Source organism: Parasteatoda tepidariorum, chromosome 7 (assembly GCF_982258835.1).
Source record: "Parasteatoda tepidariorum strain Cologne lab strain chromosome 7, Ptep-v5.0, whole genome shotgun sequence".
NCBI classification, from domain to species: Eukaryota; Metazoa; Arthropoda; class Arachnida; order Araneae; family Theridiidae; genus Parasteatoda; species Parasteatoda tepidariorum.
The window spans coordinates 106,216,617-106,238,216 of record NC_141761.1 but is presented as its reverse complement, the minus strand read 5'-3'; the positions used below and the strand labels follow the sequence as shown (position 1 = coordinate 106,238,216).

Here is a 21,600-nt window from a genome sequence, read left to right as displayed (position 1 = left end):
TTCGAAGGTATTTTATAATGTCAAGTAGAGAAAATATCAACCACCAGGTTATTAGTGAAAATTGAGAAAAAAATAATAATTTGAAGTATATTTAGAATACTTTTATTAATATTTGAAACTCAGTGGCGTAGCGAGGGTGGAGCAAGGGGGGGCATCATGCCCCAGGCGCTACTCACAGAGGGGCGCCAAATGGTCAGCAAAACAAAACAAAAATGTTGGATATTTTTTTATTTTTATTATAATTTATTTCTGGAAAATATATTTTAAATTTAGTGCCAGTGAAATATAATAAATGTTAATTCGTAAATAAAAAGGAACACTATCAAACTGTAATAATGTATTCATAATAGAAATGATGCGTCTTTTCTAATGTCAGGGCTGACTCGACCTGTGTCTGTCAGCACTTCCTTATGGCATCTGCGCTGTGTGGTTACATATATTATCTCCAAATATTTGCAGTGTACAAGGTACAAACATCAGTGTACAAAGTGTTTGTATGTTTGTACAGTGTACAAACATTCTTTCTATCAGAACACTATTTATTTTTATTTCTATAAACGCAAAGTAGCTTACGATTAACTTTATCGTTAAAGTATGATCAACTTTAATGATGTTATTGATAAATTTGCTTCATCAAAAGCGGAAAATTTATACATAGTAATTAGTTTTATTAATGTATTATAATCATATTATTAAATATATGTATTTCCTTAGAGATAATAAATATTTACTTTTTTATTGTTTTAAAACTGCGTATTTTTAAAATATTTCTTTATAAATATGTAAAATAAATAATAGGTATCTTTTCAACTAATTCTAGATGATCATATACATTTCAAAATCTAGTCCTATTTTCTCAACTAGATTTTTTGTCTCAAATTTAATGCTTAGCTTGAGCCTATGACTTTATTTATTTTACTTTATTTATTTATTACTTTGCGAGTATATTTTACTTATAATATTAGATGGTTTTCGAATGGGGGGGGGGGGCGCTAAAAAGGTATTTTGCCCCGGGCGCGAGTTAAGCTCTCTACGGCACTGTTGAAACTTCAAATTTTAATCTAGCTTCATATGAACTCACTTTTTTTTTTAACTTTAAAATACCTATGGAGAAGAGAATTTGTCCTGGAATGTTTCGCCAGCTTTATAGTATCCTCTTAATAGCATTCAACAATAAATTTTATTAATTATAAATCCGCCATAACAATTGAGAAAATACTTAGACTCTAACACAGTGATTCTCAACCTTTTTTTGGGGGCGCCACACTTTTTACGATTTTGAAATTTGACGGCACACAATGAAAAAAATTAGTTTAAAAGTTGTTTACATACCTATAATACACTGTGTTAAATAATTTGTGATAATAATTTTGAATGTGAAATAAAATAATATGTTCTACAAAAGAACGTTTATTAAGGGATTAATTATTTCTTTCGACTAATTTTTTATTAGTTAGCAGCAGTTATTTATTTATTTTTGCTAGTTATTAATTGTTAGCTTGTTTTCTATAGCTATTAGCTGTTATTTTTTTGTGATTTTTTGTCAACTAGTTTTTTTGCTGATTATTAATTGTTATCTTATTTTTTTGTTAGTTATCCTTTGTTAATTTGTATTGCATAGCTTACTTTAATGATTAGCTTTTATTTCAATTTGAAAGTTAATATTTAGCTTGCTTTCCTTTGTTAATTAAAAATTTTAATAATCATTAAATTTCCTACTTATTTCAACATTTCTTAAAATTGTCAAAACAATTTAAACACTTCCTTCTTATTTTAAGATTGTCTGAGACAAGACAAAGATGTTGACACGGTTAAAGCATGGAAAAATTATAAAATGTGTATATTTATATATATATTATATTTTATGTATATACACTTTTCTTTAATTTAAACTTTACTCGTAATAAAAAAAAAGCATTATAATTTTTATTGTATCATTTCTAATATTTGACGGCACACTTTTAGAATTTGGCGGCACACAAAAGTGCCGCGGCACAGTGGTTGAGAATCACTGCTCTAACAATTTGATGCGCATTAAAAAATAAGGCTTCCTTTGGAACTGGTGTTGCGTCAGAGCTTGGAGATTACGTAGCAAGGAGTTTAAGAATTAGTCGCCAAAACACGCCGCCAAGCGTTGCATCAGAGTGGTTGCTATGACCACCGCTCCGAAAGGGAAATCATCTTCAGCAGTTACGCATTTCTAACAGTTAGTTTACAGCTATGCTGTAAGCGGGATGTAATGCGTTTCATTTTAAAAGTGATTGATTTGTTTGGAAATTGTTTGTTACGATTCTATTATCTTTGTGTAAAGGATGCAAATAAGTACTATGCTTGCGTTCAAAGTAAATGAATATTGTGTAGATTAGTGTGTTGGAATTCTTCAAAATCAGAGAAATAATCTCCATTATTGTATAAAAGTCCAAATTATCAGAATCTGGAGAATCCGATTTGATAATGAGCAAAAATCCTCAGTAAACAGTTATCGTGAGTACACGTGTTTTTCTTTTCTCTTTTTATTATTTTTTTTAAACATATATAGACTTTTTGTGCTTTTATATTGAGTAAATAAAGTACGAAATTCCCCGTACTTTAGAAATAGATTTATAAAGTGCATTAAATATATTTTTAGGAATCGAATGTTTTGATGTTAGTTAAGTTGTGGATAATATTTGTTATACATTTTGATGAAATTTTTTCGGTATGGAAGATTTTTTTCTTCATGTAACTGTTAAGTTATAATAAATTATATTTTGTTATTTGAAAAAATGTTCAGTAATATATTTAATTTTTTTTTTTTCACTTCACTTTTATGGATCGAAATTATATTTTATGCATGGAAAAACTAGTTTTGAATACGTCTCAAATGTTAATTCTTTTCTTAAGTAAGAGCAGTTTAAGATTTTAAAAAAATGTACTTTTTGCTTAATAGCCTGCATTTGTTTTATTGGAATTTCTCGATTTTTATCATAAATTTAATCAATTACTAAGATAATATTCGCCTATAAATTTTACTTTCTCATTTTATTTTATTTCACAATGTATGATGCTGTATCTGGAAGTTGTAACTTTGTCCTTTTTTTTTTAAAGATTGTTTTCTTTATTTTTTTGATTTATTAAGTTTCTATACACTCTACATTCTACAAAAAACATATTCTACGAAAAATGTTGGAAAATTAGGTACTAAAATTTTTTTCTGTTTGCTTAGAAAGTTCCTTATCTTGTTAGAGCTGCGTTTGTTAGACAACTGTGCGCAGAACTTTTTACAACAAAAACAAGTTTGAATTTTTTTAAAAGCCATTTTATAGTAAATATATGTATATTTTTAAAATAAGGTCTAGAATTACCTTGAAGTTTTTTATTCAAATTTTAACTGGAATGGTATAAATGAAATAAGTTATGCTGATACAATTCAGTCTTGCCTTCAAAATTTGATGAACTAATGTTGAAATTTAAAAATTACTATAAGAGAATAAGTAATACTTTTAACTTATCAAACTATTGGGATAAATTTTATGTGACAAATATTTTATACTTAGTAAATTTATTTATTAGTTTATTTTCTAACTTTAAAATCGGTAGATTAAATGTTCACAATCTTAATAATCGGCAAAATTTTTGCAAGGAATAAATCTAAAAATACAACATATTCTCAGCGAGTACTTTATCAGTCAAGAAAAAAAATTTTGTTCTTAAATTTTATAAAATTTTTAAAATTATGAATAACATTGCACTCTTAATGTTATTGTTATAAATTTTTGGGATTGTATTTCACAATTTAAGTGCGCAACACTTCAAAAAATTTTTGCGTAGCTTTTAGAAGGATGGATGACAAACTATTGCAGTTGACCAGCAGAGCACTTAGATCTATGTGACTTAATCGCAAAAGGAAGGTTTAAAATTTGAAAAAAAGCTTTTGAAAATTCTTATTTTTTATAATCGTTTTCTTGAATTCTTTTTGACCTTCATTGAATTAGCATTTCTGAATAAATTGCGACGTTTCTAAGGTTATTAATAATTTTACAGTTACAGTAATTTCTTCATCTTTTGGAAATTTAGTATTTTGCCTTTTCTCTTTTTTTTTTGATGGAAGATGTCTGCAGTTTTCCCATAACTGAAATTTGAAAATTCTTAATTTTTATAATAGTTTTCTTGAATTGGTTATCTTACTGAACTACATTATATTAGCATTTTTGGATAAATTGCGGCGTTTCTAGGGTTATTAATAATTGTACAATAATAGTAATTTCTTCATTTTTTGGAAATTTATTATTTTGCCTTTTCATTATTACGATTAAGACTAAACTTGGTGTTACTCAAGGGAAAAAAAACGAGAGCATTTTGAATTGTTATTTTCTCAAATAGATGTTATTTTCTATTGTACAGTTCTCTTAAGATAATCAAACGAATATATATATTTGTTACTTAATCGAATAATATATTTGTTTCATAATGTAATAAAATTCGCAACTAAAATAATTATATTTTTAAATAAAATATAATTTTTGTTCCCTTTAATAATCATTAAACACAATCTTCAGAGAAAACAACACTATAAATTTTTCGATTTCATGAGCAAAACCTTTCTTTTTTAATAAAATACAACATTAAGACACAACAAAGTGTTGCATTGTAATAGTACAACAGTTCTAAAAAAAAGACAGGGATGTCGCCCTAATCCCTTTAGAGGGTCCCAATCTGACCTTTTAAAATATTTTAAATATTATATTCAAAACTTTAAAACTGGAAAATATTTTTAGTTAAACAGTGGGTCAATTTTAAGATATTTAAATATAATTCTAAAAATATTCTTAGAAAAGAATATCAAACTTATGCATTATGCTTTCTAATCTATTAGCTCTCCTAATTAAATTTATTACAATTTAGCAAAATGTTTTTTTACAATAAAGACATTTTTCTAGAGTACTACTTGTTGACCCACTGTGCCCCATAAAGGGGTACAGTGGGTCAACAAATGGGGTACACTGGGTCAACTAACGAAAAATACAATAAATAATTTTATTTCATTCAATATTGAGTTTTTAAACTTATTTTATTGCCTGACAATATTTAGTATTAAGTTAGACAGTAAAGTAGATCAAAGTTTATAAATGAAAAGTATATTTTCTTGCTCTAATATACACATGCACTACATTGCATAAAAAAATTAAAGAAAAAGGTTTTAATTAGACATACTTTATTTTAAGTGCTATTTAGTTTACAAAACTTTTGGTTGTATAGTTATTTTTAAGACATTAAATCAAAAACTTAATTTATAATAACTAATGAACATTATATGACAGGAAATCTACAGCAAAAGTCAGTTTTGTCATTGTTCTCTTAGTTCCTTGAAATACATTTGGTTTGGGCAACTTTCTCACTATATCTTTACTGTCTGCTGTATAAATGTCTGCCTCATCAACGATAAAGGCATAACCTGGCTGAATTCTTTTCATGTAGTGAACTTCAAATTCATGTTCTTTCTTGCCTACAACTTCAGCAACATAGTGTTTAAAACTGTATTTTTTTTTGCCATGAACTGTTACTAATACAAAATCTCCAATGTCAATATTAAAATCTTCTACTTCTTCAAGTTCCAAATCCTCAAAGTCAGATTCGTTTGAAGATTCTTTCCACTCTTCCTCCTCTTCAGTTGAGCTGTATTGTAATTGCTTGTAAATTTTTGTTTGTTTATTTCTCCCTAGCTTCTTATCATTAAGTCTTTTTCTCTTTTTTAATTTTTCAATTGTTGCATTTTCGATTCTGTTTTTCACTGGTGTATCTGTAAGAACTTCTGATTTTGTAGGTTGTCGCTTTGTTAATTTTTTCTTTTTTGGATCAGCCTTAGGAAAAGGCTTTACTATCTCTGGTGTCATTTCTTGTCCTGCAAAAGTTTCTTGAACTGAAGATTCTGTGGAAGACTTATTCCCTTTTTCCTGTAACACACTTTGTGCTGGAATGTTTTCCAATGAATGTTCTACATCCGACAAATTATCAAATGCCCTCGATGAACCTGGAATTGCAAGATTTTCCAGAGAGGCCTCTACATTAGGCTGGACTAATGTAGCTAGAGAAGTACCTTCTTGAAAAATACGAGGTTGATCTTCAACTGTGACATTTTCCATTGGAACATCTGTAACATTAGAGGCAGTAAAATCTTCATCTTTATAGATATTTTTATCAAAAGGAAAAATTCCTGTCGATGAAAAACCAGACAGGATATTACTTGTAGAGAATGCAAGGGGATATGACTTCCCAACAAGACCTGCGATTTCATGGATAGTAATGCGATTTCCGGGGTTATTTAACAACCAGGCTCGACAAGCATCATTATAATATTTTTTAAATGGGCCGAAAACTGTTTTGTCAAGCGGTTGTAGCTTGTGGCTACAGTGGGCAGGCAGGGTCAACAAAATTACACCATTGTCTTTTGCCAAATCTATGACTTCAATACTTACATGGCTGTAGTGGTTGTCCATGATTAAAAGTGTTTTATTTTGTAGAGACGACTTCGAAAATTTAATAAAATGTTTCATGACTAATATAAATATAGTTTACCTTGCCAATGTTGGTTTTCCGTTCTCTGTTTCTTACCATTGTGAACTGGAGACAGAAAAACAAAGACAGGATAAATAACAATTGCCTGGTTTATTTCTTACTTAAGTGTAAATATTTATACTAATTTAGTTGACTATACTTAAGATAGCTAATAGGTTTTTGCATTTCCTCAGACTAGCGTCAACAAAATGAATTTCAATAGTTTATTTTAATAAATGTATCACCGATGTATGTATAAATTCTTTTATTTAATAAACTGGTATGCAAATTAAATCAAGGTAATTTAAACATTAAAGTGTAAAAGATTAAAAGAAGGACAATGAATATATAAATGGGGGTACAGTGGGTCGGTGACCCACTGTACCCCATTTCAAGTGACCCAGTGTGCCCCACATGTACCATTTTAGTATATTTCACCTCAAACTCTTGCTCTTTAAAATATTCATTTAAATAAAATATCATACAAAAGGAGATCAGTTAGACTATATAAACATACCACATAACTCATATTTAATTGACAAATTTAAAGTGTAATAACAAAAAGTCTTACTTACTTCAAATTTCCTGCAGAGGATCAGAAAATAAAATGGCTCTTTCTTCCCTCCACAATCAAATTGAGCTGTTTACCTTTTTCCACAGAGTAGAGTTGTTTCGTGTCTATTTTATAAAATTTTTTCATCTGAAAACAATTTACTGAAGTAAAAATATCTTCACTGACCCACTGTACCTCCTGACCCACTGTACCCCCTTCTCCCCTATAGAGTGAATATTTTTAAAGGGTATATTTTTAAAATAATTTTTAGCGGGGTACATTTTAAAACCAAATAACTTAATTTTACAACCCGAAAAGCACAAAAATTAAAGTAAAAAAAGCACTTTTTTACTTATTTACAAATTTAAAAGTGCCGGAAATAATTTCTAAAAAAATTATGAGGCATGATCAAGACTTCTAGATAAAAACCAGATAAAAATTCCAGATAAGAACCAGATAAAAATTTTTGGCTAATAATTTTTCTGTATTGAAGCAGTAGCTTAAAACAGGGCATAATACTGAACAATTTTTAGCCGCAATGGCTAAGTGGTTACGGCGCTGAACTGTCGTTGTGAAAAACTGGGGTTCGATCCCAAATAGTGGCTTGAAGCCCACCCACCCACATATTGGTAGGTACCAGCTTTTCTGGGAAGTAAAGACTGCAGTGTGCTCAGTGGCGCCCACATAACCAAAATTATGCTGTTGGTCCCAAAACTGTGGTGCCTCAACCTCCATGGCCCCTCTTGTCCACAACGGTTTGTTGCGGGAGTGCTTCACTGAATAATTCAGGGAGCTCTGTTCCAACTCTGGAAAACTCGTAAAAGGAGGTAAGCCTCATGAGACCAGTGTTTCTGAACAGACTTAAAAATACGTTAAAAAAAACTATACAAAAGGGAGGGCAATAATACGATTTAATAATAATGAATTCTTGGATCGTTTTAATTGCACCGTGGTTCTCCTTTTACTCAAATAGCACCGTTACCATATTGCAACAAAAATACGACAGTCACGGAAACTCATTTCTGAAGTCGCGTGCAACCTCTGGGACGTCGATGCGAACGATTTTTGAAGATTATTATGTCCACCTTTGGGGATGTCACATTTTGACGTCATTCAGATGTCCACATGTGACCACATTGAGACATAAAACTATAGAAGAGACGTCACCAAGCGACAAAAACGTGACATATTCACGTCTCAGCTAAGTCACACGGTGACCCTATTGAGATGTAAGTTTCGTCCCATAGTGATTGTTGAGACTTGAATACGCCACATCTTTGTCACATGGTGATCCAGTTGAAACTTGAATATGTCACATATTTGCGCAAAATTGGTTTCGACCCACCATGACCGTGTTGAGACGTGAATCGGTCACATCTTCGTCACATGGTGAGGATACTGCACAACTAAATGTCTCAATGTGGTCTCATGTTAACGTCTAGGAGACGTCAAAAAAGGGACACTACAAAAGCTGTAATAATGATAAAATAAAAAATAAAAATGTGTCGGAATGTTTTTTTAACGCCTGTCGGATAACCGAAGTGCCGTATAATCGAGCGTTAGACAATCTGGGTTTTACTGCGTTTAAATTTCTTTTAGTGTTGACCCTTCCACCCCAGTAAACCTTTGCTGGCTGTTAAAAATCACCATAAACATGGGGCACCATAGACATGGGGGAGGGCAAACTTCATATACTCATTATTGAACCGGACCCTACCTAAACCTAAATATTTAAACAGTTTCCGGCTTTTCTCTTAAATTATTTCCGTATAAATGTTTTTTTTTTCTTTAATGAAGCGGAAACTGGCTTAATAGACACTCGTGTACGATTTAAGCTGAAAAACTATCTCATATTTTGTGTTAAGTATGTAATTAACGTTTAAGTAGGTAACGTTTTGTTTTCATTTTGTTCATCAGCTTCAATGGTATTCCAACACGACCATCCGACCTTTTGTTGTAAGTAAGAAAGGAAATTATAGAATTAATTGGTAGTGAAATCGTCTTTAATAGTCACATTAGGAAATATAAAATATTTGATTTTTAATGTACCAAAGATAAAAACATTCTTGGTATTGCATTGTTTTGTAAAACGTATTGTGCAACTTTTTCAAAACCAGTTAAAGCAAATATTAAAGTTTTTATTCTTAGATCTATGAGATTCTGAGTCCAAATCAGGGGTCTGTTTAGAAGAAATTTGGGTCCGTTAACGGACCTTTCTCAAAATATCTTTTCATAAAAACGGATCCTTAACAAAATATTTTAATTTAAAAACGGACCCTTCACAAAATATTTTAACTTAAAAACGGTTTGTTTATCTTCATTATTATTTTGTTAATCGAATAAACCCTTTCCAGGGCAGAAAACAAGCAAGATGAATGTAAACGAGTTGAGTTCTGTCTTCGGCAGAGGAATCTTCCATTATTCGTCCGAAATTAATATTCTGCGTTCAGCAGTATAGGCTAAAAACCAAATATTTGTATGTTCCATCTCTAATTTAGAAGCAGCAATTGTTGTTTATTTTTTAAAATTTTATTTTTTTAATTATAATTTTACAGTGTTGAGCATAATCTTGTATGTCTTTACAATTTAAAAACTCCTTGAAAAAGTTTTTTTTGCAATAACAGACCCTATTTGCACAAATTCATAAAAGCGGACCCTGGTTGAAAGAATGTGAGTAATTTTTTCACAATTTCACGAAAAACGGACCTTTCACAAAATGTCTGGACAGACCCCTGCAAATAAAATCTAAAATGTATGATTAGGCGATATATCAGTTTTGTCCCGCGTGTTTGTATATCTACTATTTGACAACAAATATTTTATAAACATACATGCCTGAAATGTTTTAGTTCTAAATGTGAATATAAAAATAATTTTAATCATATTCTTAAAAAAAGTTTTTTTGTAAAATTATTATTTCTAATTGTTCTTTTTCTGTGGAATTGCTCAATGTATGCGTATATATTGTAAATCTCAATAATTTATCTTTATCGTTGTAATTTATGTTCAATGAAATTGAACTAAGTGAGCATGTTTTTAAGTAATATATCCAGCTGGACCTTTCATCGATATTAGAGTAATTAAATGTTTCAGAAAAATTGAAAGAAGCTATTATGTTTAGAGCCATTTTACAGCTGCTATGACGACCACATATATTCCTTTTTTGTTTTTTGTAACAGTAATTATTATTATTATTAATAACTTTCTTTTTTTAAACACTCAAGAAATTGTTTTAGATCTATGCTTATGCACGAGTTTGAAGTGTAAATTATAGACTTGGCATTTTGTCCTGAAGAAACTTATTTCTTCCTGAAGAGTGGAAAAAAGTGAAAAAACAAACAAATTAAACAATGTGAAAGAAACTAAAATTAAACAATAAGTATTATAAGAATCACCAAAATTTAAACTAATCACACTTAATACAGTACCAGACAACTAAAAAATTTTCCCTATGACCTTTTCTTTAAAAAAAAAAATATTTTCAAATTATCCCCCCTTGTCCTACTCTGAAATTCGGAACAAGCCGTGCCTAACTTATGCGCCCGAATGTCGCGAAAAGAGCTTAAGACAAGAGAGACAGACGGAGGATTAGAGGACAAGAGATTAGAAGACTATATATAAAAATACCTATTTATAGGAAGAAGAGATACAAGTCCATTCAGACGTTCTTGTTTAGCTCGAGATTAAGACCACGAGTACGGCTCGTGATATTCATGTTTGACCCGAAATGTCGATTTCTAGCCAGACTCGTGATATTCACGTTTGACATGAAATTAAGCAACGAGCCTGACTCGTAATATTCACGTTTGGGCTAAAATTTCGATCACGAGTCAGACTCGTGAAAATCATTTTATTTATATTAAGTTTCAGATTTCGTATTTTTAACAACATATGTTTATAAAAGTTAATGTGCTACTTGTAATTGCAAATTCAATATGAGATTTGAAGTAATATTTACATTTATTAATTTAGAAGCATTAGTTTAGCTTTTATTATATTCCTTTTTTTATATAATACTAAAAAAATAACAATTATATTATTCTTTTAAAAAAAGTATCTTTTCCGTTGGTTGCTTTTTAGTTTTGACTTGTTTGAAAATGATGCATTAAATAGCTTTGAAATTAATAGTGTTATTTAAAATAGATTGTTATTATGAACTGTAGAATTTTTTTTTTTTAAAGTTTCTTCTATTTCTTCCACTTGCGCTGGAAGAAACATTTCTTTTGGAGTGGTTTTTTTCCAATGTAACTGAAGGAACTGACCATCTCTGCTGTTCTGACTCTAATTATGATCATGGATTTTCTGAGCGTGTTTTTTTAGGAAAAAAATCATTACATTTTAACCTTCAAATTTTTTTTGTGTTCTGCACACAACATAGCACAAAAAGAAAATGTAGCTTATTAATTCTATTATTATTTATTATAATTATAATCATACTATTTATTATTAATAATATGGATTATAATTTTAAATATTTTTATAATTCTTAGGAAAAAAAATTATTATGTTTTAATCTACTTTTTTTTGTTCAACACATATTGTTCGACATTTGTGGTCGAACTTCGTCTTGCAATTATCCATGGACGACATGCTTTCCCCGAAATATTTATTCAACCACGAGAAGTTAGCTCTGGAGAGAAAGTTAGGGAAGAGCTTATTTTTTCATAGGTGGAGAAAGTTAAAGTATGCGAAATATGATATTTTTTTAATTATTTTATTTTTTTGGCGAGGATTCCAAATTTGAATTTAATAGGGGTGTTTTTTGTATATTAGTAATTTATACTTTGTTATAAAAAGTCAACTTTTTTCTTTAAAAGAATTATTTAATGCACGTAAGTATAATAATTTGATGGAGTTTTATTATTTTTAAACCAATGAATCTTCAGTCGTTTTTAATTTGAAAAAAAAAGAATTAAAATATTTACATTTATTCAATTTGTTTTTATTTTTGTGAAAATTAAAGTGATGTTTGAGTTTTTTACTTAAAAAAAAATCGACTATTATTTAAAACGACTAAATTTTAAATTTTTTAATTAAATAAAAAGTTAATGTTTTGACGTTTTTTAATAATTTAACAATAGTGGTATTAAATGTGGTATTTTTTTGTAGTAATTTTTCTTAAAACTCTTTCAATATGAGTTCGTTTAATAATTTGCTAGGTAGTCAGCATTATTTTTAAACCAATAAATCTTTAGTCGATTTTATTTTGAAAAAATAAGGCAATAATAGTAAATAAATAAAACAAAACTTAAATATATTAAATATAGAATTTGACCATTAGTCAATACAACTTTATTAATTATTTTAAACAAATAAATAAAAGATCTAACGATGTTTCAAAAGCACGTTTTACTCAAGTGAACGTTTCTTCAAGTTTTTTTTTTTAACATTCGTTTTTTATCATTTTTATTTTTAATGAGCGTAATTATAATAATTTGTTATAATTTTATTATTATTTTTAAACTTATAAATCTTAAGTCATTTTTAATTTTTAAAAAAAATTTAAATAATACTTCGGTATTAAGTCAATCCAACTTTATTATGTTAATTGAAAAAAATTAAGCAATGCTATTGATGTTATAGAAGCATTTTTTTTCGAATTAAAATTTTGTTATAGATTTATTCCTTTTATTTATTTCTGATTGATTTAAAGATTTCTGATTGGTAATTTTCGAACATATCTTATATCGCGATACATCGCAATATAGCTATGTCTAACAGACGATATATCACGTTATGAAATGTCTTACATCACCCAGTCCTAGTAATGACTAGTAAACAAATGTTTTAATTCTCCTGTCATCCTGTGTCGCTGTCCATACTTTTTAACATAAGTCAGTTATTCAATAAAAACTGCGTCGTTAAATCCGATCTTGTAATCCACTCATTCAACTGTGTTAGGCTAATAGCTCTGGAGCCATTTCAATGGTTTTTTTCCCCTTTCCCTTCCAGGCTTTCATTTGCGTGTGACATTGAGTTTTAAAAAGACTCATGTTTGAATGCTTTACAGCAGATAAAGAAAGTGAAAAGTTTTCCTTGAATTATAGACACTCTTGATTATTTAATTTCTGATGTATTATATTTTATTTTGGGGCCGTCTACAAATGACGTTACTCTTGGTGATGAAGGTTGTCAAAATTGTGACAGCAAGGAGATGGGAGTAACAAGACGTGTTACATAATTCATTTTGGTTATGTATACGTTTATTTTAAAAAGAGGTAAAAATGTTGTTTTCTTCTTATGCTTTTATCTTGTATCGAAAAACATCGATGGGTGATTTTTCAAAAACTTGACATTTTCAAGAGTAAAATTCTTGAAAACTAGAAGAACGTAAAAAAGAAAAATCTGTAAAAATTCATATTTACTCTATAAGGCATTTAACAAAGGAGGCATTACTCTTTATACGGCATTTAACATCGAGAACTCACTTTAACGTCGGTGGATTTTAAGTCAATCTTCGTGGCGTGGAAAATGAATGCGAGGTTAATGAATTTTTTTTTTTACTAAGTGACATATTTTTTAACAATGAAAATATTTGCAGGAATTTTCCGAAACAAACATAGGGGGCCGGGATAGCCTGGTAGGTAGGGCACTGGGCCCATGTCCAAGAGGTTGTGGGTTCGATCCCACCGCACGAAGATTCCCCGTGTAGTAAATGGTGACTGAAGCACGTTAAATCTGTAGAGTGACAAAGTCCTCCATGCTCCCATAACAAATCATACCTCTGGGGGTACTGACCCAGGAGCTTCCTTGTCCTCTGAATTGGTTCGAAATTACAGGGCTACGGAGCTGAACATTAGTAGTCGTATACCCGAAATTGGGTCGGCTTTTCAACGACGGTTATATAGCTATAAAAAAAAAAGAAACAACCATGGGGTTTCCTGAACTTCAATCAAAAAATCGGTCGCACGATTGAACATACTCTGCTCCCTTGCATATAAGTAATAAAAAAAAGCATTAAAGGATTTTTTAAAAAAAATGAGGCCAGACAATTATTGACAACCACTTTAGTTTTACTTAATCTAAAAAACCTGCTTAAATTGAGACATAAAAGAATTAAAATCAATATTTAAGATTGATAATAATTAACAACTCATAGTTATCTGTAATATAAACTTAACAGTTATATTACAGATAACTATGAGTTGTTAATTATTATCAATCTTATGCAAATAAGAGGTATTATGAGAGGTATTACGGATATCTTAAGGTATTACGAGTGCCATATTTTTAGAAAAAAGAATAGTTGCAATAATTTTGTCTACATTTTTTATAATATAACTCATAATTAATGTAGCATATAAGGCAAGTATTGTGTATGATTTTGTACCTAATAAAATGTCTCAAATGACAAAAAGAAACTTGCCTCAGGTTTTTGACAGTTTTGTTAGATTTCGACAGTTTTTGACTTTTGAAATAATAACATTTTCCCCCCAAATTATGAAAAAGTTCAGTTTAAATGTGGTAAAAATTTCATACGTTAATAGCAAAAAGTAAAATATTTTTCTGTAATTTAAAAAAAAAAATATTTTGATAAGGAAAGAATCATTTTACTACGTAAAAATTTGTTTTTTGTACAAGTCAAAAAAGTACTTCTTAAACAAATTAATTTTTTTGAAATTTTGTACTTATAATTTTTGATTTGTTTAAATAGTTTTAAAGATATGGTAATATATGCAAAAAATAAAATTAACAATAATAGGCTGGATAGCCTAATTGGGGCCCGGGGCAAAAACTTCTTTGGGGGCCCCCTTCTGCTTCAGTAATGAAGAACCGGACTTTATGGAGGCATTTACATTTTTCTCATCATAATACATATATAACAAGAAAATTGACTAGAACCTGAAATAGCTATTTAGGTCAGACGAAATATCGTTCTGCCCATTTTATTGATTTTCTGACAATTCCATACCTGCCAACTTTTAATCCCTTCCATTATGATTTTTCACAGTGGTATTGAAATGGAAATAAAATTTCAATGTTAAGCAAAAAAATACGTTGTATTTGACAAAGCTTAAGCTGACGACCATGGTAGTAACGCATACTAATATATATGCTTAATTTTTTTAAGAATAGTGGTGATCAAAATGATTTAAAAATTAAGTTTATAGAAGTAAAGAAAATATATATTTACTACCACTTTAAATATAAAAATAAAATTTTACGCCAAATGCGTAAGAGTTGGCAGGTATGCAATTCTATGTCTATCATGCCGAATGCAGTTTTCTGATTGTTAACTTTGTCATCTAGCTGCGAAAGATTCATGTCCTTGCTGACATTAGGGTGGAATTCAGTTGAATTTTTGCACTATGATGACTCACATAAGCCAATCAGAAAGCCTGTATTTTTGAAAACATATCGCATTTTGCGATTTGTAAAAATACAGGATTTTGACTGGCCAAATTTGTCCACCTTAATTGCCAAAATTGAGCTGAATTCCGCCCCTAGATAGCCATGGATTTACGAACTATAGATTAATGAAGAAGCAAACATAAAATTGACAGATTTTTCATTGTACTGATATTTTGTTTTAAAAAAAAGTTTATAAGATAGGAAACGTAAAATTAACTTTCTAATCAATTTGGGGCCCCCCTCTGATGTGGGGGCCACGGGCAACTGCCTCGTATGCCTCTGCCTTAGTCAGGTTCTGCAACTATTTTGATTTAAAAATACCTATCTAGAGTAGATTGTTTTTGTCTACATATTGTTGACTGAGTTGCATTGCTCTGTACTTTATAAAATATAAATCTATAGAACAGAAATATTTGAGGAGCAAGTTTTTGAATCTTTTGTTAAGAATAAAATAAAAGTGCAATACCTTTTGACGTCAGTGATAACAGTGAATGTTAATGTTAAGTTGTAAAGAAGGAAAGTTAGGAGGCATGATAGATAGATATGTGTTCAACAAAAATTATTTTCTTTTGAAGTACATACATGACAAGAATTTTAAAAATGGCAGTTGAATTTTTGCTTCGTTGGAAAGAAGATTACTTACTCTGTTGTCAGTGGCGTACTTTTAATGTATGTTCGAGGAGAATTGTCTCCTTTTGATATAAACCTAAAGTGTATAACTATAATAGTGTGTATAATTAGTGTGTATTAAGTGTATAATTATAATATATGTAAATAAAGATTACATTTCTATTCAATTAAAGTTAATATATACGCGAAGAGCTAAGTTAATTATGTGAAATATAAATATATATATATATATATATACATATATATATATATATATATATATATATATATATATATATATATATATATATATATATATATATATATATATATATATATATATATATATATATATATATATATATATATATATATATATATATATGAAGTTCAAAATGAAGATGTAACAAAGGAAAATTACAGACATATGAAAAAAGGGGGAAAAAGAAAAATAATAATAAAAAACTGCAAAAAAATAATAATAATGAAAATCCGGAAAAAAAGGATAAAATTTTTTTTAAAAAATCCAGAAAATAAAAGATATACTCTTTTCATCAGCCCACACGATTATATCCGCAAAAAAGAATGCTTTCTAATATTGCATCAATATAGTCAAAGCAAAATATATCAATACAATAGTGTGAGGAGCACTCAAACTTTTTTTACAAAAATTACAACAAATAAATAAAATAGAACACAATAAGTAAAAATAACACGTAAAAACGGAAAATAAAATATAAAGAAAAAACAGAATAAAACATAATCTATAAAGCGAACAGCGAATTCAAATGAACTTACATGAACGGGAAATTTTTCAAGAATGATTTAAAATATTTTCTTATTATTATTTTTCTTTTTCCCCCTTTTTTCATATGTCTGTAATTTTCCTTTGTTTTGTCTTCATTTTGAACTTATTTTAGGAGTTCTATTTACCTGCAGCTTATGCGCAATAAATGAAACTTATCGTTTTTCTTAATTTTCTTCATGTTTTTTAGTATTTATTTATTTTGCTCTCACTCTCTCTCTGTATATATATATATATATATATATATATATATATATATATATATATATATATATATATATATATATATATATATATATATATATATATATATATATATATATATATATATCCCCAAAACTACGCCACTGTCTGTAGTTGTACCTGAAAAAAAATAATGGGTTAAATTTTATCTGATCATTTTTATCTCATCAGTTCGAGAGGTTTGTTTGAGAGCCATCCGCTGAGAGATGATTACAGTTAAGTAATCAGAGCTCGTGTAAGTAATAAGCGCTTGTGTTTACTCAAATTTTTTGTATTGTTTGCCCTAATAGTGACATACATTCATTTGTTCTTTATTCTTTTCCCTTTTAGAGGGACTTGAATTAATAATTTCAAGAAAAATATGTGATTTTGTTATCTAAGAAATTTATAATGCGATCCTTTTTTTATCTATCTGCAAATTTAGACTTAATAACTTTTTTTAAAAATAAATTGGTTTCTGAAACATGATTTATTTATTTATTTATCTCAAAACATTAGTTTGAAATCTAGAATTTGTATAATATGCTTGTTTTAAAAATGTAACATTAGATGAATATTAAAACGGTTCCCCGATTAAAATTTATCTTGTTTATAAAGTTACAGATTCTACTTCTGGAGCTCATAAATTAATTTCATTTTTGTTTCATAACATTAATTTTCATACATTAATTATATGAATATTTTGTTGATTATAGGTCTCCGAATTAATTTGTATTTTAGATCCATCAGTAAGTCGACGTCTGATTAAAATCATGATCATTAAAACTGCTTCGTTTTTTCAAGTTTTGAGAAAAAAATAATTTAATGTCTTGTTAAGCGCAAGTGTATTGTACCATAAATATTATTTTGCAATAACATCTTTTTAATGAATAAATATATATATATAAAAATATGATTAACATTTATCACTAAGAGGAGGATTCTGTCCAAGTTATAGAGAAATTATGCACAGAAATGTTTCATAAAATAAACACAAAAAAAAGGAAAAAAAATAGTTAACAATTAAAATGAAATATAGGAAATAAATAAAACATTGCCGTACTTGGTGAAACAAAGAGGGATACAATTAATACTGCATGATTATATTTTCCGTGAAGAGTATGAAAAAAAGAAGCGAAAAATAGAAATTTTATTTGGCTGAAAGCTGGAAAGCAAGCTATTACATCGTTTCTTTAAGAGAAAAAAAAATCATATCGTCGATATTTATTGTAAATTCAAATAAATCGTTTAAAAACTGAATGTGTTTTTAATGTAGACTAGTCTTATTTGCACTATATATGTAAGGTCAGTGTGCCTAAATGCGACACTATTCAGTTACTTGAAATCCTAATTCATGGATCATCCGTAAATACGATAGAATTAAAATTTCTTATCTCTGGAGCATATTCTAATACATTTCCGGACATTTAAAACCTTTTTTAATAGGCTTATTCTCTTTGTAATATCATCACTAATTTTTATGTCCCCGAACATGTGCTAAATGTGACGTTTCCCCCCAAAAGAGGTCGCTGTCCCCGAATTGAGGTGACAGAATATATGACCTCGTCCACAACACTGCCTTGAGCATGTTTTTAATCTACCATAAGAAAAAACGGGAAAAGACCACTTTTATCAGATTTAGAGGAGTAGTAAAAAAACTATCTCATTTAGAGACAAATTCCTCGAGTAGCACTAATTGCGACAGTTTGAATTCCTTAAATGCGATATTGTTTTCTGCAGCCTCTCCATAGTAAGGTGTCGATTACAGCAATCTATAACATCTGCAAATTGTTTACATATAATTACTACTATTTAATCAAATACTTAAAATTACAATTACAAGTAACACTGTCTGAATACTTTTTTGGATGATTAAGTGTTGTCAGGACAAGAAACGATTGCGGGGCATTCATGATATCAAAATATAAAGTTTCATGTTATCGTGATCCCTGTGACAGAATGCTTTTGGGCTTTCTGCGACAAACCTCTAGCACTAATATCTTACTGCAAGATACTTTTAATTGTAACAAATATACATGTTACTAATTTAAAGTAATAGAAATGTTGTGTTACCAAAAAAAAATAATCTTATTTGGATAAAATAAAATTGTATATAATTTTTTTAAAAATGAATAGGTAATTTTTTTTATTATTCTAGTGCGGGCAAAAATTCTCACATTTTGTACGATGAAAACACTCTAAACACTCCTTTTTCGCATTTCGTAAATCATCATCATAATAAAAAAAAATAATTACAAATCGTGAAATACGTAACTTTGACTGCCGAAAAAAAGATGGATGCCGAAATCACTCGTATCGGATTCCTCAAAAAGTGGGTACTAAATGCGTTGTGTTTCGTTTCAAGAATTGGTTGTTGTAATAAATAATATCGTTTTAAAAATATGGGATTTTAAAAACTGTGTTGAAATAAATCCCCCCACCCCCTTAAAAAGAGATTGCGAGATTCGAATTTCCCATGTTGTCAGAAATATTTTGGGATATATTTTAAAACCAGGTGAAAATCAATATCAATAACTGCCGAAAATACAATCTAAACACTACATGTATTTGCGAAAGTATTGGCGTAAAGTGAGGGCAAATAATCAAAACGTGATTATTTGCCCTCACTTTACGCCGATACTTTCGCAAATACATGTAGTGTTTAGATTGTATTTTCGGCAGTTATTGATATTGATTTTCACCTGGTTTTAAAATATATCCCAAAATATTAATATTAATTGAGAAATAACCGGAATTTTAAAACCTCGTGGAATTCGGTAGTACTAGTAATAAAAAGTCAAAAAACGATGATATTGTTACATTAAAAGTAAATAATTGGTTTGAGTTTCGGGTATATTTAAATTGTATAAAAAACATTGGGATTTTTTTTTTTTAAAGTCTGAAAATTCGTTGCAATAACTATCGAAAGAACGATTGAAATATCGCAGGGATCAACGAGAATATCGGCGGAAAACGTGCGTGTTAAAGAATGATTTCTTGAAACCGCGATTCTAATTTCGCGTACCGTAATAATATCGGCACCTATATTTAAAAAAAATTACGTGAATATAAATAATAACTGAGCAATGAAAGACATCACGATTTCGAGAAAACAAAGCAAAAGTGCTTAGCAATAATTGCAAAAAATTTAAAAAAAAAAAAAAAAAAAAAAACACTACATATATTTACGATGGAATCGGTGCAAATTTTGAACGAGTGAAACTGAAATGCGTGATTTTAAATTTTCATTTGCGTAATTTTTAAAAAAAAATATTTGATCGATTTTATTTCAACCAAGTAAAAAAAAAGCAAGACAATATTTTGCTACAAATCTGAATTTGTAACAAAATTCCCACTGACAGTTACATTTTATTAAAATGTAAAATATCGTGTGCTTGATTTTATATATATATATATATATATATATATATATATATATATATATATATATATATATATATGAAAAAACATGATTTCTAGAACTGAACTATGTTTTACACTTTCGCAATTTATTTTTTTCCTAATATTTTCTAATCGAAATTCCAGCTGAAACAAGTCATAATCGAATTATTTTATTCTTAAATAAGAATCGACAAATCAGGAGCATTTCTTCTCCCTCAAATGCGAGTAAAGGGATCTTTTGAAAAATGAAGCAAGAGTTTTGTTACATAATATACGTTATTGTATAATAATTCTGGAGGGAAAAAATCTTTTGAAAATCTGGGTAGAAAAGAAAACCAAAATTTTTTTACTTGATAATATCATTATTCCTTATTATTTCATTATACCCAAATTAGAATAGAAAAATCAAGAGTATTTCTTTCCATGCGCAAAAAAGGCATCGTTTAAATATAATTATGGAGAAAAAAAATCTTTCGAACATTTCTGCTGAAATTTTTTTTTTTTACTTCATTATTCTTTATTTTTCATTCTTCTCAAATAAGAATCAAAAAATCTCGAACATTTCTTTCACCTCCTCTGCGCTTTTAAATGTAATTTTTAGAGAAAAAAAATTTCGAAAATTTCTGCAGAAAAGAAAACCGAAATTTTTAACTTCCTTTGTAACGTTCTGTGACAATGTCGCCGTGATTCTGCCACGGAGATCATGTTTACAATTATTAAAAAAATATGGCAACAAGTAGGACTGGGCGATATTAGAAATTATATATCGTGATATATCGTCAGTTTTGCATCGCGATATAGCGATGTATCGCGATATAGTATTTTTGAATTTCATTTACTTTAAGGCACAGAAAGTCAGATTTCTATCAAGACTTCATACGCATATTGATTTAAATCAATTTATAAATTTGAAAATGTATATGTTTTGCTAAAGAAAGATATTAAATAAATTGACTAAGATGTACAAATCTTACTTAAAATATTTATTGAAAAAATGTGTGTAGATACAGAATGAAATATTTGCACTTCTTTATCGTTTATAAGGTATAAGCAGTCTTAATTTAAGTTAACCCTTAAAACACCCTTAATGAAAAAAAATATTGTTATTAAACAAAAGCTGATT

The 21,600-nt window shown here is 28.7% G+C and overlaps 1 protein-coding gene across 1 annotated transcript in view; it reads left to right on the top strand.

Moving 5' to 3' along the window:
• Positions 1 to 2,121: 2,121 nt before the first annotated feature.
• LOC107450263 (uncharacterized) overlaps positions 2,122 to 21,600 on the top strand; it is a 152,718-nt gene continuing 133,239 nt past the window's right edge. Inside the window, 1 exon segment of the mRNA XM_043040829.3 lies at positions 2,122 to 2,484. The gene's annotated coding sequence lies outside the window, so the exon portion shown is untranslated.